This window comes from Panulirus ornatus, chromosome 46 (genome assembly GCF_036320965.1).
Source record: "Panulirus ornatus isolate Po-2019 chromosome 46, ASM3632096v1, whole genome shotgun sequence".
NCBI classification, from domain to species: Eukaryota; Metazoa; Arthropoda; class Malacostraca; order Decapoda; family Palinuridae; genus Panulirus; species Panulirus ornatus.
In genome coordinates, this window is record NC_092269.1 from 1,124,337 (window position 1) to 1,148,015 (window position 23,679).

Below are 23,679 nucleotides of genomic sequence, written 5' to 3' on the forward strand. Positions count from 1 at the left end.
TAATTCTAAAGATAACAAGCTTCACCCACATCGTCTTCATTGATCACATAACTGTGAGTCTATTTTAAGGAATTTGACGACAAAAGACCATGAGTATGAAGGTGGTATGTTGGTAAGGGCAGATCAGAAGGGCAAGATACAACAGTTAACACAAAATGTGAATATAATCCACGAAATTTGAAGGTTAAACACAATACTGTTACCTTTATAAAGACATCCTTTTTAAGTCTCACTTCCAACAATTACATTCCTTATATCTTTTTTTTTTCTACGAATAAATCATTCCCAAAAGAGCATATAAAAAATAAACTTACAACTTAATATCATCCAAACTGCGTCAGCCTCGAAGCTCGAGTTGTTAAACAAATCAAACTTTAAAGCCAGTTTTTTTTTTTTGGGGGGGGGGGGGGTGGGGGGGTTGGGGAGGAAGGGGGAGGTGTCATTAAAAGTTTGAGGGGGGGAGGGGGTATTTGCGTCTACTTGTTTTTCCCAGTACGTCCAGGATCCTCCCCCTTTTTTTTTTCCTATATGGAAGAGATACGGACAGTGTCCATTTCTTTCCCCTTTATCTTGTTTTCCTAGGACGGAGAATAATATACCCACTTTCTCAACCAAATTTCTCTTGTTTTTCCCAGGAAGTAGAGGTATACAACCCGACCAATTCCTTTTTATTACCAGGAGGGAGGGAAGAATATTGCCACTTCCTATTTTTCCCAGGAACCTTTTCTCTCCCTCTAAACTGGTAGGAGATATATAGTCCCTTGCTTCTGCTTTCCCCAGGACGGCTGCCTCCCATACTGATCCTAACTCCCCTATACATTTTCCCAGGACAATTATCCTTCCCCCAGGTTCTCTTTATTTCTTCTCTAGGATGGAGAAAGACTTACGAGAGAGACACTTATTTTCCTAGTTTTGAGAATTACCCCATTACATTTTTTCCCCAGGACTGCCAGTTAACCCTATTTCTCCACTCGCTTGTTTTTCTTAGGATGAAGAAGAGTTCCCCCCTCCCTCACCCCACACTCAGTAACCACCAGCCCAGGCCACAACCACGCCCTACCTTCGGCCACTCAGAGTTCCCTTACGCCAATCACCACGAGGACTAACCCCCTTGATGGGTTCTGTTCTGATGGGTTATATCCCAGTAACTGAGGGTCATATTGGCTTGTGTCCTCTTGGACTTTATTTTCAATCAGGTCACTTTAGTATAATGTGATCTGATGGGCTGTATCATATGGGTCATGACCTGATGGGCTACGTCTTCATGATCCCATTTGACACAACAGGACCTAAATGGCGTCGCAGATCTCCGGGTAGATAATTCTGATCTGATTATTCAATAAGGATGGTTTACTACACTCAGAATGTCCCATACACAGCGAGATAATCTGATTTCCTGTCATGTGACTGAGAGAGCCTGCCACTCACATGTCTGTGATTGGTCGTAGGACGATGGTGATCACGTTGTGGGTCAACACTCACTACCTACAAGACGACCCAAGTCTGATTAACATTGAGCTCGTTGTGTGGAGGATCGTCACCCCAGAGGAGACAGACAGAGTAATGTATGTAGTCAGGTGTTGAGTTATACCGAGAGAGAGAGAGAGAGAGAGAGAGAGAGAGAGAGAGAGAGAGAGAGAGAGAGAGAGAGAGAGAGAGAGAGAGAATCCTAACCACGGACGCATACAACTGTATTCCTCAACCCTCACAAAATCTAGCCTCCTAAACACACACAAAGACATAAAGAAATCTCAACCTTGAATTAAATATATAAAGACATCAACCTAACGATCCTGTAACTGCCTGTACCCTTCCTGTAGTAGTTAGCTCTACCCAACCACGAGAACCAAGAATCGAATCCCACGTTGTCAATGGGCGTCGGGATCGTAACATGCGACACCAGATTCCTATAACTCAAGGCCAGGCGGCCCCTGGAATGTTCTAGAAATCCACCACACGTTCGCTCCCGTTGCGTCACAACCCCTTTATCTAATCTCGCCCGCCCAGGCATGTAAGGCATCCACATACATGAGAAAAATCTTGTGAGTATCTGTAGACCATTGATCGTCATGCGTGGCTTGTGAGTTGTGCAGTGTCATGTGAGTGCTCAAGGGGTCAGGCTAGATTTCGTGACCATAACACGTATTTACATTCTCTCTCTCTCTCTCTCTCTCTCTCTCTCTCTCTCTCTCTCTCTCTCTCTCTCTCTCTCTCTCTGCGCAGTAGCTCACACTCTCACAGGTTCTCACTAGCTGATCATAACAGGTACTGAAGGCATCAGGTTGATCCTTAACCTCAGCAGTTTCAACAGTCACATCGTCAACGAAATCTCATCTGGAAGTTTGTCGCACCTTAAATGTCCACCCGTGGGGGCCCCTTCGTCCCCACCCCCCCGCCCACCCCCCTATACATAAGATTACTCTCCCCTCCCTACCCCCTCCTCCTCTCCCCTCCCCACCACTCTCCCCCTCTCCCTAATATCTTCCTCTCACTCTGACCCAAACACCGCCACCAACTCTATCTTTCCCCCACAATATCTCTGAATTCTCTTCCATTGTTTACGTTCGTGAGACGAAGTCGGATTCGCCTCAGTGGCTGAGATGCGTTGAAAATCCGGATTCACCTCTGCCGTTCGACGAACCATCAAAGGTGCGGTAAAATAAGTAGGTTCCCACGGATATAAACCTCCCCCCCCCCACCACAACAACGGAGGGGGCTCCCCCCCAAGCCCTCCTTCCATCTTGGCTGGGCTGCCAAACGCCGCCCATCTTGCACTTGGCTCAGGAATGTGAGGAATTATCTGGTAATTACGAACATTCCGGAGTTTTTTGTGGTGATCTGGGCGAAGGTTTGGTCCCCCGGGGTTGGCGTGGCCACTCAGATCACCGGGTCATTTGGCAGTTTGTGGAAACCAGCGGACTATGCTGGAGGGGGGGGGGGCGAGATGGGGGGGTCACTTGGCACGTCTCCCGTACTATCACTACGATTCATTCACGCTCGAAAATGGCGGGAAAAAGGAGGAAGTGACGTCATGGGAGACCACGTGGTCGCCCTCCTGCGCCACACACACACACACACACACACACATTCCGGTACATGGGTTACAAATGTTCTTTAATTTCTTTTTACCAGGAGGGTCGGGAGCGGTGGTCTTGACCGTACTGGCTGATGGTAGGTTCCTCCACGACCTGGTAGGTGTTGGAGATGTTATGGTGGAGGAACAGGTGTTGTCCTAGCGGCGTAGGAAGTGCTGTGTTGGAGGCTCTTGGTCGTGTTGGAGGAAAGTTGGTAGTTGGAGGGTGCGACAGTGGTTATTGAAGAAGTGTGGGTGTTGGGAATGGATGTGGTTGTGGTATTGGAGAGTGTGTGGTGGTGGTGGTGGTGTTGGAGAGTGTGTGGTGGTGGTGGTGGTGGTGTTGGAGAGTGTGTGGTGGTGGTGGTGGTGGTGGTGGTGTTGGGGGAGGGTTGTGGCGGTCTCTTGCAAGGCTGGCCGAGTATCGGGTGTACGGTGGACGGGCCACATGCTTCCTGTTGTGTAGGGGGTCATACTGACGCGTCCTGAAGCAGGAGGAGCAGCAGCAGAGGAAGAAGACGCCTGCTGCTGGTGGAGGTCAAGTACCCGTTTCCCACAGTGAGGCCCCCACCATGTGTGACGTCATCCAGCACACATGGTGGTGACACGTGGTCACTCTCTCTCCCAGGGAATGTCATCACGCTAACACGGTGTCAGTGTAACTCAGGAAGACCACCGTGTTAACACGTAGTCACTGTGACCCCCGTATCATTACCGTGTTAACACGTAGTCACTGTGACCCCCGTATCATTACCGTGTTAACACGTAGTCAACGTGACTCCAGGAGATCACTGAGCCAATACGTGGTCACTGTGACCCATAACACACACCACCACAATATGTACACGCAGATTAAGATAACAACGCTCACAACCTCAGAGAGTATACAAAAGGCCCACACAAGACCGCAGATGTAAGACCACACTGCATATTCAGTGGAACAAAAAACCATGAGGCAATAACACATCAACAAGGTGTTGTGATCCCCGCCTACCCTATCCTAAGAGAGCCACAAAGGGTGAAAACCCCTTAAAAAAAATACTAGGAGGAAGTTAAAGGTGGTCGGTCACTCTGACCCCAGCCCTCTCGGGTTGCTGTGGTTTAGGGCCACGTCTGTCATGATCATCAATGGATCACCAGTAATGAGACGTTTCATCAATGGACACGTCATATGCCCTCTGGGGGAGAGGGGGGAAGGGGGGGGGGGGAGTAAAGGGTTCTGGCCAGCGTGGCTGACCACACCTGAAGGGGGAAAAGATTCACAAGGATTTAAAAGATGGGAAGATGGACCAAGTTTTCTGAAACCACGAGACAAGATGTTGATTGCTGGGTTTCTAACCACGAGACAAGATGTTGATGGTTTTCTGTAACTATATAAATCAGGTCTCTACACACCAGTCTGCACTGTTATCTTACTCTATAGATAACTTCTCTATACCAGTATACTGTCAAAACTCATCAACTCGAACTAACGCCTCGTTTGCCTTACTACACAACTCACACTTCTCTGTATGACATCCGTCCACAGGCCTCTGGTATATTATGCCAGAGATTACATGAACAGCCTCTGTAATCATCCCAAAGATTACAAGAAATGTATGTAATCACTTGAAGCCAAAAATTCTTTTGTTGTACCTTAATGAGACAACAATGGAAATTACTGAAAAAAGAGATATATTTTTTGGTGATTATCGTCCTAGACAAGATATTAAGACTCACTCATCTGCAGTTACCATAGATATGTTGATGTCTGTTTACCTACGGATATATGTATCTCTCTCTTAGCCATTCATAAACATGAAATACAGTAATGGCTTCAGAGGGAGAGAGATGTGTTCACGTTACAGAGATAAGGTCACTAAACCTGGTCTTAATTATCATCATTACGTGATAGGTCATGAATGTGAACCTTTTTTTTATACATCTACATAAAATTAATGGTACATTATGGTATTTCATCATCGATGCTTTATGTGAATGTCATTCTTCTCGCATCAGGAGCAAGTGAGTGCATCTCTCTAAAATTTCTCCAAAATGTTGGAGAGGGAGAGGGGAAGGGAGGGGGGGTTATCAGAAACATCTTGTAAGTTAATATCCCATCATCTTAATTGATTTTCAATGTTGTGATGATGGTATCAACTTCACTGCCAAATACCAGATGGCAGGTGTAAAGGCTTCGCCAGCGGATGGATGGATGGGTACGGCCTCCACTTAAGCTGTTACCGCAACAGTTTCGCCATGATGAGTAACAAAAGCCTGAAAACCGTGAGTGAGGAAGTAACCCATTAAAAGGAATTTTTTCTTCGACCCTTTAAGGATATACCTATCCAGGTGGGCTACTCCTGCTGCTGTTTTGTTCTTCATGAGAGAAACAAAAAACAGACTGAGAGACTGAGAGACATTGGGATACATGACAGAGACCTTGCACGCCCCAGCAAGGCAATGAGATTCTAATCCTAAGGACTAGAGGGAGAGATAATGACACACGACCCAAGCTCTCACAACGAGGACAAGTCTCTCCCTAGAAGTACTCACTGAACTTGGGAACAGTGTCTCACTTCTAGGGATACAGCAGTGTACGGTCCCCAACTGGGGCCCACACGGGACACTCTGTACTGGATGACCTCTGCTGCCTGTGTGGAGGGGAAGAGAACGAGAAAATGGAAGAAAAAACTGACCAGTAGTGAAAGGCTTTTGGGGGAGAGGCGACCTAAGAAGGAGAGGAAGCCTTCCGCTGTAGGAAATCTTTTGCTACACTCAGTGATGACAACATAAAAAAGCTGAGCTGATCCCGAAGGAAAGGCTTAAGTGCGTGCACTCGTGAGTGTGAGTGTGAGTGTGTGTGTGTGTGTGTGTGTGTGTGTGGAGTGGTGTTGGGGGGAAGGCACTAAGGATGTTATTACATGTGTGCCTGTGGTTACCAGGGCGTAGTGATGGGCGTGTAATCATATATTTTTAACAGCACGGGGAAGGGAGTCCTATTCTAGTGGGGTCCCCATCTCCTGAACCTTCTCTACTGTTGTTTACGATGTTTTCACCTTCTCTATGTTGTTAACATTCACAACTTCATCAATGGTTTATCCAACACATATACCACTCTAATACTAAACAAAATTCTTCTTCATGTCTTTTCTAACATGTTTCTTCCTCTCTGTGTACGTACACAATTATGTATACATACCCAAGTGTGCAAATATTCTGATCCCTGCCAAGACTAACAACAAAACATTATAAAACTCTCACACCGAACCGTAATCCTCTGTGACGTCACCATGTAAACAAACCCCAATGGGCGGGTTGCCATGTGCTTGTGAATGGGCAGCCAAAGTGGCCAGGGGAGGTGGGGTCAGGGTATGCTGGGGGAAGTGTTCTGGGGTAGGAAGAGCTGCTTGGGGGGGATGGTATTGGGGGGGTTACTATTAGGCTGTAATGTCAATATACCGAGGGGAGGGCTGTTGACACGGTGACGTCACACGGGGCTCCTGTTCATTCAATAAACTACTTTGGATATTGAACTGTAAGAGATGCCTCACATAGTACCCTACTACCTCCTCCCGTCCATGATGATAACCAGGGGGATGGGGGAAGGCCTACCGAGTATAAATGACTAGGCCTACTGAGGGTGCAAGTCTTGGCCTACTGAGGGTGCAAGTCTTGGCCTACTGAGGGTCCAAATACAGAAAAATTCTATGTTGATATCGACGTATTAATTTCTTTTAGACGATATTCGTAATGACAGACACTGACAACCGACAGCAAGGAATCGACGAGTTATGAACAACGCATGAACGACGCTTGACGCGGCATAACATCAACAGATGATCAACGTTTGACACGGACACGTCCCACTCTTCTTAACTTTCGAAATCTACGCTTTTTTTTTGTTGTTGTTTTCATTTTTGTAATAACATGCACGCAAGTAGTCCTTCTCAGCTTCAGAACCTTGCTGGGTCTTTGTCCTTGACGCTCCTACGCTGCTCTGTCAGGTCCTGTATGCCTTAAAGGATGCCTCCACGCCCTTAGTGCGGAGGACTTCCTCCTACAAGACTCCTCCTATAGGGAACTTCCTATAAGACCTCTCCCACAGCACCCCCTCCTAAAGGACCCGTCCTATAGGATCCCTCCTAAGAGGCCTCCTTTACGACCCCTCCTATACGACCCTTTCTGCTGGACACCTACTACTGGATCTCCTTTACGACCCCTTCTGCAAGACCCCCTCCTACAAGACCACCTGCAGGACCTCTCCAAGAGGACCTACTATAGGACTCCTCCAAAAGGCTTCTTCCTACGGGGCCTTCTTTATGGCCGCTCCTATAGAACCCCACCTACAGGACCTCTCCTATAGGATCTTGTTACAAACGCCGGCCTTCTGGGGGTGCCGGCTGACCTAGAGGTCAAAGGAACGGTTAGTTCTGCCGTGTATCCTGCCGTGTACCCTGCCGTGTGTCCTGCCGTGTATCCTGCCGTGTGTCCTGGCGTGTAACCTGCCGTGTATCCTGCCGTGTACCCTGCCGTGTGTCCTGCCGTGTATCCTGCCGTGTACCCTGCCGTGTATCCTGCCGTGTATCCTGCAGTGTGTCCTGCCGTGTATCCTGCCGTGTACCCTGCCGTGTGTCCTGCCGTGTATCCTGCCGTGCACCCTGCCGTGTTTCCTGCCGTGGTAATGCTTCACTGAATACAGAGCGAAGGAACATACGTTCATGAGGTCCGTTTCTTATCTTCCTATTATTTACTCACGCGGGCTTATGAATTTTCCAATGTCACTTCCATTGCCTTGTTCTTGGCTTGGCTCGTTCCACGTGTCAACAAATTTGTTGCAGAAGATATGCTTCCTCACGCCCCTACGTACACTTCCCCAAGTCCCTCCGTACACTTCCCTTGCCTGACCTCCAGCTGCGAGTTCTATCGTAGAGTAACTTCTGATATCAAGGAAATCTTCAGTTACCGTCGTCATGACCTCACTGCTATCTATATATATAGTTATCATATCTCCCTTATTCTTCTCATCATGAGACATACTGAAGGCCTCGCCTCCTCTCGTCTTAGCTCACTCCACCATAATCGTCAAATCCATTAAACATTTTCTATCTTTTCTATGTGACTCTTCAAGTGAGGACACAACTAGTGGGAGAGCATATGTGTTATCTTCCTCGCCATCTCAACGTCCAACTACACTAATGTAATTCTGACTCCTCACCAGACCATAGTTAATCTTCCTCACGAATCTTTTCACATAATGCTCTGGTGACGAACCTAAGACCAACTCAAAGGTCCTTTTTCCAGTATGACTCGTGTTAAATGATTTTCTCCAGTATGTTCCTCACCGTTTGATCAAACCTCACCCCACGTTCCTGAGTTGACATTTACCAGGGTTTAGTTTCAATACACATCAGTCTTACCACCACTGATACCACGTCTAGGTCTCTTCGCAGTATTCTGCAGTCGTAGTTCTTTAAGACTTTCAGACTCATCAGCAAATACATCCAGATACGAACCCGATTCGTATAACAAGAACTTTATATAAATCAGTCATAATAACGTTTCCAACAATGAGCACCTTACCTGTCACCTTCACCCAGCTGGGGAAGGATCCTGGACATGTCTTCTGTGCTCCTCACAGTTCAGAAGCCGTCAGTCCACTTGAGCATCCCTCTTCTGACCCCCATCTTGGATGTTTAGCCTGACCATTACTCTTCTGTTGGGAACAGTATCAAAGGCTTTCTGACAGTCCAGGAATATATAATCTAACAATCCATCCTTTTTCTTTCTGGGATGTTGTTTACTCGCTCATAGAATTGCAAGAGATTCGTGAGGAAACGTCTTTATGTTATCTCTCAGTCAAGAGCTCCTCTTTCTTCTTTTGGATTAGTTTTTGTATAGTCTTGTAGGTCGTGTACGTCAGTGATACCAGCTCCTGGTTCAGGCCTACCTACTCCTACATCCTTGTCACCTTTTCTGAGTATCTGCTTCGGTGGTCCCCTTCCATTGTGTTGGAACACTGCCCTCATCGAGCGAGATCTTAAACACCACCACTGGTTTGACAAGGGTTCCTCCACACACTCTCAGGCCAGCTGGTGAGATGCCATCTGGTCCTCCTCACTTCCACTGGATATATTTCAACATTTCCTCGGGTATCTTTTCACTCCAGTGCTCACATCATGTCCTCAAGTGTATCAAAAACCCCTTCCTCTGATCTTAACTATCAATCTCCTTTACTGTAAAATTGCTTATGGTTAATTAGATGGTTTTTGATTGATCAACTGCGTCTTGCACCTTGGGTGATCTGCATCAGGTGTTGTGCTTCGTCCGGTGAGCTGTGATGTGTGTACTCTTCAATCTATCACTGCACGTCCTGCTGTGTACGTCACTGTGTTGCTTGTTGTGTTTGTGGCTCAAGAGAAATCACATTTCTAACTTATATGTGTAAATAATCCCTTACATTTCAAATATATTAATCAATACGCAAATGGTTCATTTTCATCTCATGTCTGCCACAGCAAACACTTATTAAATACAGAAACTGTTACCCAAATAAACTGCCGAAATATATCTACGATTTCCACGAAGATATTTTGATACCGAGTGATAAATTCCCCACAAAATACACACCCAAATGAGAATTTTGCAAGCGCATTTTCCTGCACATTGGGAGAAGATAAACAAAACTCCAAAATGGCGAGACTCTGTTATAATAATTCCGTGACAATGCTCTTTTGTCTGGTGTTTGGAAGATGGTAAAATCAGCAGTCATATTGAGGTGAGATTAATCCCGTGTCCCAACCCAGCCAACAATACGGTTTGGGATCACAATCAGAGGGGAAGACAGACGTAAACCCTCACACACACACACACACACACACACACACACACACACACACACACACACACACACAAGGGGGCTATTTGTAAACATCTCAGAAAGGCCGGGGTAAACAATGGAGACCTGGCGGCCTCTTTATACAACCTGGTTTGGAAATGTTTGTGTGATATATAATATCATTTAGGGAGAGGAAGATGAAGGGTGAAGGGGAGTGAGGGAGAGAGGAAGAGAGAGATACAGGTATAGGGGGGAAATGGAACAAATGGAACAGAGTAGCGAAAGAGAGGGATAAATGGAATGAAGAAAACAGAAGAAGGGAGGGTTAGATGGGATGAAGAAAACAGAAGGGAGTGTTAGATGGGATGAAGAAAACAGAAAAGGGAAGGGAAAGATGTAAAGGAGTAACAAAGAACAATAAAATGGAGTAAATGCAAAGAAACTAAGAATGAAAATAACGAAACGGAAATGTAAAGGAGATATTATATGATGTGGAGTGAGCGACGGGGAAAGAGAGTTAGCGAGAAGCAAACAGAAGAGGAAAGTCAAGATGAAACAACATGAAAACTGAAGAAAAACTCAACCAAAAATAACAAATCCTGACCCAGGGTACGAGGACCCGTTGACGTCTTCTTCCCTCGTATGAGGTTACGTCACAACAAACCCCTCCACTGGCGTGAGGTTGAGACACTGCAAATCCTTCCACTAATGTCGGGTTATGGCACAGTCAACCCTTCACTGATGGGAGATTACAATGTGGAAAAACCTTTCAGTGGCTGTGCACTTGCGACATCGAGGTACCCCAGCTCTGATCGTTGTTGCGACTCTTTCAGCTCAACCAATAAACCAATAAACGCAAATGTGACATTTCCTGCCAAGCAAACAACTAATATTTATTACCGAGAGGACGACACGCTCTGCTGTGTCGTAAGCTTACAGCACCGGTACAGATTATGACGACGGCCGTTCATAATAACAGAAATCATGTTCACGATACAACTGGTTTTAATTAACATATTCTTCTCTAAAAATCAAACTCGCTTCTGGCTACAATAATTCGCATCACTGACAAATAAATAATATACGATGGAAATTGTAAAACAATACTGATTTGACATTTGCATGAATACAGAGTCCTATATTCAACATTCACATGAATATAACTTGCAAATTTCATCTGAAAACTTTTAACATTCATCAGGGAACGTTATCTCAAGGCCCTGTTTGTATATATCTAGGAGCCATTTTCTATATACATCTAGTAGCTATTATCATTCATCTGGTAACCTTACAAGCTCGTCTCAATATTTTTTTAACAATATATGACTACCCTCACATTCATCTATAAAGGTTCTATATTCAGAAAACGTTTCCCTTCAAAATCCTTCTATATCTAACTGGAAACCTTTCCTATTCATACAAGAATCGTCTGCATTTATAAATGAACCGATTCTAGTCACTCAAGAATCTTTCATATTCATCTAGGAATCTTTTTTCTTGTCTACCTCGCATTTTTTTTTTACCTTGTTCTAATAACCTTTCATATCTATTTGGTAACCTCTTTCATATTCATCTAAGAACTTATTACATTCATCTGGGAACTTTCTACTCACAAATGAATCTTCTATAGCGATCTAGGAACCTTTTCTATTCATATAAGAGCCTTTTATATTCATATGAGAGCCACATTTATGTACATATGAACCTTTTATGCTCATCTGGGGACAACTGCATTTCCCGAAGAATCCTTTATATTCATCTGGGAGCCTTTACCGTCTGCATGTGAATCTGCTTTGCTCACCTGGGAACCTCTTTATCTAAGAACCTTTTATCTTTATCAAGAAATCATTGCCCTTCTGTCTTGATCCCCATCTGAGATAATGATACTCAATACAGAGCAAAATTACAACAGGAATTTGATAACGTGTGCAGAAGTGTTGATAAATACCTGCTTTATGAAGAAAGAGAGACGAACACTCGCATATATGCAAACACACACACACACACACACACACACACACACACACACACACACACACACACACAATCAGTTGCAAATACAGACAAACAACACAGACAAACATAAACACACATGCAAACATGAAAGTAAATCCACTCACACACAATAACACAGACAAAAGCACACTACCCACTGACACACGCACACATACACACACACACACACACACACACACAACACACACACACACACACACCAATTACCATCATTTATGGCCATTCCAGGAAGGTTGAGTAGAGAGTGACGTTGGTCATTTGGAGACACGAGGCACTCTACGTCATCACGGGGGGTAACTATACACCCGAGTGCCACAGGTGGCGAGGTGGTCTAAACCACGGCACTGTTCCAACGCCAGCACATAAGTGACCCCTCTGTGTGTGTGTGTGTGTGTGTGTGTGTGTGTGTGTGTGTGTGTGTGTGTGTGTGTCAGTAGGTAGTGGACACAATCAACAATCATTCGTCTGTCATCACCTGGAACTTACTCACTGAGTCTCTCTCCATCTTCCTCGTGGTCCGTCTCCTGTCCCTACACCAACGTTCGTACCTCACACGTCCCTCGTCGTCCACAGCATCTAGTCTCAGTCCTCGTCCCTGCCTCGTTCTGATGATGTCTTCACCCTCTCTGGCTTCACATGAATTCTCTACTTTCCTCCCACCAAGTACGCTGCCAAAAGTTATCCATTTCCGCTTCCGTGAAAAGGTCTTACATTCGTAACATCTCTCGTCTTGTGAACTGTTGATACCAAGAACATACAGACACATACCACAAATGGTCTGCGTTTGTTGGCTACACACGAGGGAGCGACGACCCATGGATGACAAAATGTTTTCTTACTTTTCGCCAACTCCGTCAAACACTTCGCTCAAGCACAAACTAATGTTTCGGATCGTTGACGTGGCCCCTCACACACGTACACGGTAAGGTTTAACAACAGCAGCTGTTGTTGTGGTTGTTGTTGTTACTGTAGGATCGCCAGGTCTCTGGGTGACACAGGGCCATCACAACACGCCGCTGTGAGACTTGAGGCTCCTACTGTCATACACACAAGTGACCATAAAAGCGATTTCTATTAAACCCAGTCAACAACACCTTGCATAAAGAGATCAAGAGCCCACAGGTTACCCCAGGTGGGGGCGCGTGGCAAGCCTCTCTCCACCACAGCCCAAAAGTAATAAAAAATGGCAAATGGTCAGCATACAAAACAGGCCATAAAAACCGACGTAGGGGTGACGCACGCACGCACGCACACCTTCCGCCTTGCAACCTTGTTTTCATTTTTTCCCCACCTGTATGTGACGCGTCCCCCAGCAATTCCAGACAAAGACTCCAGAGTTCAAAAACTTCAAGCTCGAAAGGCATATAAAAAAAAAAACGGACACCAACAATCTCCAACACCAACAAGGTCAACGACACGGCCACCCTAATGATGGAGTTATATGACCCTTACTGTACACTAATGATGGAGTTATATGACCCTTACTGTACACTAATGATGGAGTTATATGACCCTTACTGTACACTAATGATGGAGTTATATGACCCTTACTGTACACTAATGATGGAGTTATATGACCCTTACTGTACACTAATGATGGAGTTATATGACCCTTACTGTACACTAATGATGGAGTTATATGACCCTTACTGTACACTAATGATGGAGTTATATGACCCTTACTGTACACTAATGATGGAGTTATATGACCCTTACTGTACACTAATGATGGAGTTATATGACCCTTACTGTACACTAATGATGGAGTTATATGACCCTTATGTACACTAATGATGGAGTTATATGACCCTTACTGTACACTAATGATGGAGTTATATGACCCTTACTGTACACTAATGATGGAGTTATATGACCCTTACTGTACACTAATGATGGAGTTATATGACCCTTACTGTACACTAATGATGGAGTTATATGACCTTTACTGTACACTAATGATGGAGTTATATGACCCTTACTGTACAACCATGAAAGCAACATACAGATGATCTTGTACACTACGAACACCATGGCCGCTTGCCTCCCAGATAATCTTAAGACTCTTTTTGTTTTAGCCTCGAGGTCACGATGTGGGTGGCAGGCGTCTGTTGTGCAGGTGGTGGGCGGCAGGGGTCTGGCGTGCAGGTGGTATGGGCGGCAGGTGGCTGATGTGCACGTGCTGGGTGGAAAGCGTCTGGTGTGCAGGTGGTATGGGCAGCAGGTGGCTGATGTGCACGTGCTGGGTGGAAAGCGTCTGGCGTGCAGGTGGTGGGCGGCAGGTGGCTGGTGAGCACGTGCTGGGTGGAAAGCGTCTGGTGTGCAGGTGGTGGGCGGCAGGTGGCCTGGTGTGCAGGTGGTGGGTAACAGGGGCCTGGTGTGGACGTGCTGGATTGGATGCTTCTGGTGTGAGCAAGTGGTACATGGCGTGTACACGGTAAGTGGCAGAAGACTGGAGTGCAAATGGTAGGTGGCGGGAGACAAGTGGGGCGCAGGTGATAAGAGAATAGAAGAATGCAGGTGATAGGTGGGAGAACCTAAGGTGATGGAGGACAATACCCTCTGTCAAGTGAATTGTAAGATGTGAGGTGCAGTACACATAAGATGACATGTAACTAGACGGTAGGTGACAGACACGTTACATAACGAGGTGGTAGGTGACAGACACGTTACGTAACGAGGTGGTAAGTGACAGACACGTTACGTAACTCATCTTCCTGTCTGAGGAACCTTCCTCACGTGGCATCAACCTAATCAACAAAAAAATTCGTCTTTCCTTCCTACTATCAACTCATTTCTAAACACGTCACTGGTAAGGTGGATTCCAACCAGTGTTCTCACAAAAGCAACTGGTAATCTAAGATCGTTTCACCTAGTAGTTCAGTGCCCTCATGTGCCTGGAGCCACGAGGTTGCCACAGTTGGGCACGCCCAAAAACTCGTAAAAAAAAATGGTTGTGGTTACCAACAACCAACCCACAAAAAGCCATCGGAGGGGCGCCCTCTGCAAACCTTCTCTGGATCTACGCGAGGTTTGGCGACATCGAGGAAAAACTGGCATAAAAGGTTAGTGTGGACGGGTCACCCTCACCTCCCGTACGCTGTGAGGGAAGGAACCCTCTGGTCGTCATCTTCAAGAAATATTCCCATTTTCTTTGATGCTCCTGAGGCACAACAGACCCCTCAGGGGTCTTCCCGTTCTCTCACCCAACCGGACAGTGGGTGCAGGTGGTAGGTGGCAGGACACTCAGGGTGCAGGTGGTAGGTGGCAAGACACTCAGGGTGCAGGTGGTAGGCGGCAGGACACTCAGGGTGCAGGTGGTAGGTGGCAGGACACTTAAGGTGCAGGTGGTAGGTGGCAGGACACTCAGGGTGCAGGTGGTAGGTGGCAAGAGACTGGCAAGGTTCAGTAGGTAGAAACCACTAGATAGGTGGCCGGGAATCTGGTTGTAGGTGATAGTTTCTAGATGAAAGGACAGGCGTGCTAGGGAAAATTATGACATGTAATAGGTGTCATATGACAGAAGGTATGTGTCATATGAAACCTCGAGTACCACAAAGTATATGAAGGCGTAACAAGTGGTGGTGGGAGGTATATCAATATGTAGTACGTCCTATAAAGGTAATTATATATCAACTTAATAATCAACATGCAATAATGTATGATGCATAATCAACATACAGTAGTGTAGGATGCATGATAATAACGTATTCAACACATAAATGCATGATAAACGTAATATTTGCATATTAACTCAACTCATGCATTATTTAAAAAAGAGAAACAGGAGTAATATATATATATATATATATATATATATATATATATATATATATATATATATATATATATATATATATATATATATGTGTGTGTGTGTGTGTGTGTGTGTGTGTGTGTGTGTGTGTGTGTGTATGTGTGTGAGAGAGAGAGAGAGAGAGAGAGAGAGAGAGAGAGAGAGAGAGAGAGAGAGAGAGAGAGAGAGAGAGAGAGAGAGAGAGAGAGAGAGCAAAAAGTGTTATACAAATCATCTTGTGCGTTCCTGCATCACGACACGAGTCCACACAGCACGCGCCAGCAGATAGGGGGCGGGGCGACCCCCCCCCCCCAATAGAAGGCCCCCCACCCCACCACCACCACGAGGCCTAAACAATGGTGACATGACAATGGTGGAGACTGTCCCAGTGACACCAGTTTATACCCTTTAACCTTGCCCTCCACCACCACCACAACCACCTCCACCACCACCACAACCACCTCCACCACCACCACAACCACAGCCACCACCACCACAACCACCTCCACCACCACCACAACCACCTCCACCACCACCACAACCACCTCCACCACCACCACAACCACAGCCACCACCACCACAACCACCTCCACCACCACCACAACCACAGCCACCACCACCACAACCACCTCCACCACCACCACAACCACAGCCACCACCACCACAACCACCTCCACCACCACCACAACCACCTCCACCACCACCATTGAAGACACCGAACTCTTGAGTGCCCTAAGCTCATACCACAAAGATGCACACAACATCACCGCACTTTCTGACCTGAGCCTCATTCAGTAGACATGGCCAGCTTCCTGAGCGCTGCAATACCCCCATGAAAGGGTGGATCATGGGACAGATGACTAAGGGCAGGTACGGATACACCAGCGACTCATGCTACAGTAAGATACAAAGAAAATATTTGAAACTGTGTGCCTCCTCCACGCAATCACTTTAACAGGCAAGCTTTCATTAGAATTTGATTTCAGCAAAAATACACATATAAAAACCTTCATAAAATAACAAAGGCTCAAAGCTCTGTGCCAAGGATCGGAAAAGAATTTTTTAAAACTTCAAACAAATCTATGACGAAAATATTTTGGAGATTTAAATTTCTCAATTTAACAAAACACATCCATGTCAGGGAATCGCATGATAAAAAATATATGTACGGCCTCTTAAAGTGTGATGGACCTGACAACGTCTTCTGTCGTCCACTTCAACGTTGAACGACAAATTTCCAGGCCAAATCTGCTTCCATGGTGAGGCTCCGCGCGGGGAAAGGCCTCCCTCACTACCTACTGGCCAAAACTTGATGCATGGAGACGAGAGACGTCAAAAACCCGAATTCCTGTTGATCACTGGTGAAATACAAGGGATCACCTGGAAGACCAGTTACTGTACTGGCTTAAGAGTTACTGCCATAAAGCAGAGCTGACGACGTTGCTAACTCTGCTGACACAAGACCAAGGCTGTGTGTGTGTGTGTGTGTGTGTGTGTGTGTGTGTGTGTGTGTGTGTGTGTGTGTGTGTGTGTGATTCCACTCCCCCTCGGGAAAACTGGTCAAATAAGAATTACAATAGAGAAATTATTCTCAGTCTGGTATGACTTATTGATGCTGCCATCCTCACCTACAGTGGCTGGACACATGAGTTCTGGTGTGGTTTACAGGATCTCCAAGGATTCGGGTCCTGTTGTGAGACTGTGGTTATTGTATGTGTGTGTGTGTGTGTGTGTGTGCAAACACCGTGAACATGTGATTACGATATTTTCTTCTACATTAAACACAAATCTTGATATTCTAAGCAATATTTTCTCTCGTTTTCTAAGGAAGCAAATCAGCTTGATCGTGTCATATAAAATGGTCATACTCGTCTGCAATTTTCTTGCTCTACCTGAAATGATCGTAGTATAGTTCTTCCTACAACCTAATTTGCCTGAGGCGTCTGATTAAAGTTTGATCACCCTTCCATGTGTGACCATCCTGGGGAAGGGAAGGATTGTAGCGCCCCCACCACCACCTGTTGTCCTCGTAATGATTAACTCGTTGGCTGGAAGAAAACTGGCTACTTCTTTCATATTTCTTCAGGTTTATGACTTCTCGTGAATACCTCGCTAGCGCACGGGCTGGATGACTGGATCAGAGGCTCCAGTAGTCGACTGGAAGGTTAGTAATGATTGCTAGTTTATCAACTAATGTTTTCCTTCACCCTGACTAAAATGACACACCCTCAACATTTCTCGTTTACATTTTTAATTCCTTTAGCACAACGGTGTGACCCTGAAACATGACGGTACGACCCTTGAACAAGACGGTGTGACCCTGAAACATGACGGTACGACCCTTGAACAAGACGGTGTGACCCTGAAACATGACGGTACGACCCTTGAACAAGACGGTGTGACCCTGAAACACGACGGTACGACCCTTGAACACGACGGTGTGACCCTGAAACACGACGGTACGACCCTTGAACACGACGGTGTGACCCTGAAACATGACGGTACGACCCTTGAGCACGAAAGCACGAACCTAGACCACGACTGCGTTTGACCTTTTGAGCAAAAAGGCTCTACCATTGGGTATGGCAACCTGGCCTTTGATCTGATCCTCTAAGGCCAAACCATCATGCCTAAAGGTCGTACCGTTGTGCTCAAGGGTCGTACCATTATGCTCAAAGATCGTAGCGTCGTGCTCAAGGGTCGTACCATCATGCTCAAAGATCTTAGCGTCATGCTCAAGGGTCGTACCATCATGCTCAAAGATCGTAGCGTCGTGCTCAAGGGACGTACCATCATGATCAAAGGTTAACGACATAACTACTTCTCGTCCCCATCACAAAATGCAAATAAAAACAGTTTGATGACCCACAAAATTCAGCCAAGTGTCATAAATAATGTAATTTTTTTTTTTCGTACACGCACCGCTGCCATCACGAACACGAAACATCTAACAACAAAACTCTGAAAATCTGAATCCAAGACATGAATATCTGAGCAGATAATTTAGGGTGAAGCTAAGAACTGAAGATTACCGACACCACAGGAAATTAAAGAAGACAGAAGCCAGGTTGAAAAAGAAATATGGAAGAGCAGAGACGAATTTCAAATGAATTTAACTACTTAGGGTCATAGATCTGACCCTTGAGGTCGTACTGTCGTTTTCAAAGGTCGTACCCTCGTGCTCAGAGGCTTATACCGTCATGCTCACGTACCAACGCCATGATCAAGGGTCGCACCAGCGTATTCAGTCATCGTACCGTCATTTTTAAGGATCGTACCATCGCATTCAGGAGGGTCGTACCGTCGTGCTCAAGGGTCGTACCGTCGTGCTCAAGGGTCGTAACGTCGTGCTCAAGGGTCGTAACGTCGTGCTCAAGGGTCGTACCGTCGTGCTCAAGGGTCGTACCGTCGTGGTCTAGGGCCCTACATACCTAAGCGACTCCTAAGAGAGTCTAGTTCTAACATTTCTGTTTTACACAAAACTTGACATTAATTAAGACAAACCGTTCTAGCACGCATCTATATGTCACGTAATGCCTATCATTAGCGGTAATTTGCATAAGTTATCGTTCGTTATACCGTAATGATAGAGTGATGAGCCGAAATGAATGGCGCCATTACAGTGACAAACTGAAGGCCGTGTAGGCAATGTGGCCACAAAGGGCGAATGATCAATAATGAATACACATGACTATGGGACTAACGGGTACAAAATTCAGAGCTAGCCCAGGGATAATCGAAAGGATAGGACTGGCTAGTGCTGGCTAGGTTTAAGGACGAAATGTAGTCACAGCAATAACACAAGCTATTGGATGTCCATCATAGCAGTAACAGTAGCAGTAGCTAGTGGTAATAGTAGCAATAGTAGCAGTAGTAGTAGTAGTAGTAGTAGTAGTAGTAGTAGTAGTAGTAGTAGTGTAGCAGTCGTAGTAGTAGTAGTAGTAGTAGTAGTAGCAGTCGTAGTAGTAGTAGTAGTAGTAGTACTAGTAGTAGCAGTAGCATTAATACTACTAGTAGTAGTAGCAAAAGTAGCATTTTACCACTACTAGAAATAAGTGCAGACAACACTCACATACGCAAGTACTTTTGCCTAGTTCAATGACTCTGGTAAACGGTGTCTTTGAGACGTACTTCACCACACACACTCACACAAGGGGATCATGACTCCCGGGGGAAGTACTCGAGGATCTAATTAAGTACTTAAGTTTACAGACTTGTTGATGCTCGACTTTTTTGTGTACCCGGATACATAGACAGACAGACAGACAAAGAGACACAAACTCACAGACAGGCCAAGCGTATGTCAACCTTAATATAATACACGACAGAGTCTTGAAATTGCCTCATTCTTCTACACACTTAAACACTTCCTCATTTCTTCATTCACTATTGTCCTTCATTCTCTGTGCTTTCATTTATGATACTTAATTCATTCATATCCTTCATCGACGTTCTGAGAGATATTCTATGACCAATACAGAGGTACAAAGTCATCCATTAAGGAGGGAGAGATTTACCTCACGGTAGAAGGGAGACATAAGAATCTGAGGGAGACACAAAGATAAAACGTCTCTAAGAAGGCAGATACAGGAATCTCTCAGGGGTAAGTAGAGAGAAATATAAAGGAGATAAAGATATAGGTCCCTCTCCTATGGAGGTCTCTCTCTCTCTCTCTCTCTCTCTCTCTCTCTCTCTCTCTCTCTCTCTCTCTCTCTCTCTCTCTCTGAGTACTTCCATCTATGCATCATCATAGATACCATGAATATCTGTTAATAACTGAGACTTCTTAACCTCTCCAGCACGACCAATGGGTTTGACAGCCTGGCCCTTGACCAGACCCTTAAGGGTTTGGTCCAAGGCCAGTTGAACCTTATGACCAATGGGCTAAGGAGATATTTCTACTTTGCCCCGGTGAAAGTTATGTACGAGCGCTATGCAATGTTACTGCTTTGCACCACTACTATGTAACCTGACCGTAATGTACCGTGGCAGCTATGTACCCTGACCGCTATGCACCGTGGCAGCCACCAGCCCGCATTTCGCCTTCAATATTTCATTTGCCGACCGAGCAATCTCACCAGTTTTGATCTTTCCTCGTATATCAAACATGTGTGAAGACTTTTTTTTGCTTCAGGTGTCGTGTGGGTAATGGACACGACGCCATAAAGAATTCACAGAAGACGTTCTTGATGCGTCCCTGTCTTCAGGAGGTCCTTGAAAAGCACCAAGAAAAAAAAAATGCCAATAGACACAAGTACGACTTACCCCAAGAAGGTACCACTAGGGTACACTGTTTTTATCACCTCACGTGGAATGGAACCAAAATGATCGAAAACTTTTTTTTCCCACTGATGCACGAGATGGGAGAACGATCATGGTACTATGGTAGCCACATCTCCAACATCCATGGTACCGGTGTCTGTTATCGCCATACGGTCGCCCGGGCGTCGCATGGACATTCCGTGGGCGATACCCGGGAACATCATGGCCCCAGTTATTGTAGGATACTAGAGAAATCACGGCACCGTCTTTTCCACGGACATATTTACGGACACTAGATCACAAGGACACCTCATTCGTCACTAAAGCCTCGTCTTAGAACACAAGAAAAAGGAAAACAAAAAGTAACAATGCTGAATGTGAACAGAATCAATCACAGGTTTCACAAAACTCTCTTTATTTACCTTGAAATCCGAATACGTTTTCGGAGCGCGTATCAGAACACGCCGCCGCCACAGTGGGCATGAATCCTCCTCACGTCAGGCAGCTTAGAAAAACGCAGTAAATATCCTCACTACCAACAACACAGCTGTGTGGATTGCAAGAGAAAAAAAAAGGAGATAATGACAGGTCAAGCACTATGAAGAACTACTTCACAATGACAGTGTGATCACTTTTATTGAGACAACATAAATTCGAGACAATATTAAACAAGCGTATACAAATGCTGAACAAAATTACTGAAAACACCCAAGACAGGCTTTGTGCAGTCCCTGGTATCCTTGTTTAGTTCTAAACTTTCACTCACACTCTCTTAACATATTATCAACAACGGATGAGTCCTCCGAGGGTTCAGTCATGGGTCGTCAGGCCAGAGGGTGTGATAATTACTGAGCAGGGAAGAAGATTCAGCAATAACTCATCGGGCAAGAGGGTTCAGTAATCGGCCATCGGGGTCGCGAGTTCAGTAATCGGTCATCGGACTAGAGAGTTCAGTAATCATCTTAACGTGTTTAAAAGGCAGTTAATAGTCTCAGGACTTAAACAGTTCAGTTATTAGTCTATGGTCTTAGGTGAGATTCAGTCTTCGACGATCCGGTCCAAAAATCGGATCCACGATATTCTAAGAACTCATTTGCATGCATGATGAGGTGAATTCACTCCACGTTTTTAAGAGGAATGATAGTAAAAGATTTAAGGAACTCATTCATGAGGTCCCCACCTCGTCCCGCCATGGTATATCATGAGACGAGACAGTCTACACTCACCTCTCCTTCTCATATATCACGAGAAATGGGGGGAGAGGGAATGGGTTGGGTGTGGGGTAAAGTCTCGCTACCCCGGTTGTGACGAACTACTGTGACAGCTTGTGAATAACACAAGAATCATCTTTCATTCATTTCAGGCGAAATTCTTGAGTCAACTTGTGGGTCCAGAGGTATGATGGCCTCGCATGCCATGAATCTAGTGAGAGTTCTGTCATGACCTGACCACTTGACCCCACTGCATTTCCTGTCATCACCACATGACCTACTCTAACCCACACTGTTAAACGAAAATTCATCTGTTCCTCATCCTCCTCTCTCTCACCTGTGAGTGTATTCTACACCGATTTTCTCCCGCTACACTCCCTGTAATATAAACAAAACATACGCCCATAAGCACCCCCTGCTTACACGTCCCTGAACACACACACACACACACACACACACACACACACACCTTCTTTACTTTCACGTAACAACTGGTGGTTTCCTGCGGGATATTACGGAAAGTCTTCCTATAACGAAGGCGTCAACCTTTTGTCTCTCCTTCTACGGAGACTGACTCACGCTTGACCGCAAGGCTGCGTCCCGAGCCCACCTTGTTTTCCCTCCTGGAGGGACAACACATTCGTCACATCTCCCACAAGACGCCACTTGATCTGTACCCCGACGAAGGGCGGTGCTTCTGGTGTGGAGGGGTTACACACCCCCATACACAGTGGCCATGCGACCCTTCCCCATACCTTCCCCAGGTGAAGGGATCGCCCACAGATGACCCACCTCTGCTTCCTGTACAGTGACGTACTACTGGTTGACCTTTACAGTGACGTACTACTGGTTGACCTGTACAGTAAAGCACTGCTGGTTGACCTGTACAGTAAAGCACTGCTGGTTGACCTGTACAGTGAAGCACTGCTGGTTGACAAGTACAGTGAAGCACTGCTGGTTGACCTGTACAGTGAAGCACTGCTGGTTGATCTTCTGACCTCTAAGCTACGCCCCATGACCTCTATTAGCCGTGAAGGTCGGTTTCTGTGTGGTAGACGCCAGGTAGGAACCGTACCGTCAGCAGGCAGGTACCGTACCGTCAGCAGGCAGGTACCGTACCGTCAGCAGGCAGATACCGTACCGTCAGCAGGCAGGGACCGTACCGTCAGCAGGCAGGTACCGTACCGTCAGCAGGCAGGTACCGTACCGTCAGCAGGCAGGTACCGTACCGTCAGCAGGCAGGAACCGTACCGTCAGCAGGCAGATACCGTACCGTCAGCAGGCAGGTACCGTACCGTCAGCAGGCAGGTACCGTACCGTCAGCAGGCAGATACCGTACCGTCAGCAGGCAGGTACCGTACCGTCAGCAGGCAGGTACCGTACCGTCAGCAGGCAGGTACCGTACTGTCAGCAGGCAGGTACCGTAGCGCTGACGGTATAATGTCAACAGCGTTACCGCCATTAGGAACGGAGTAACATAGTCAAAGTGTCTCTTTACTGGACGGAG

General features: G+C 45.9%; 1 protein-coding gene across 3 annotated transcripts in view; it reads right to left on the bottom strand.

Annotated features, from left to right (window-relative positions):
* Positions 1-23,679, bottom strand: part of Tango4 (transport and golgi organization 4) — a 320,102-nt gene that overhangs the window by 226,384 nt on the left and 70,039 nt on the right. For 2 of the 3 annotated variants that reach the window (XM_071688586.1, XM_071688582.1), the window contains exon 4: positions 21,384-21,508. The exons of the other annotated variant lie outside the window; for it this stretch is intronic. The gene's annotated coding sequence lies outside the window, so the exon portion shown is untranslated. The remainder of the gene's footprint in view (positions 1-21,383; positions 21,509-23,679) is intronic. 3 annotated transcript variants of the gene reach the window in all.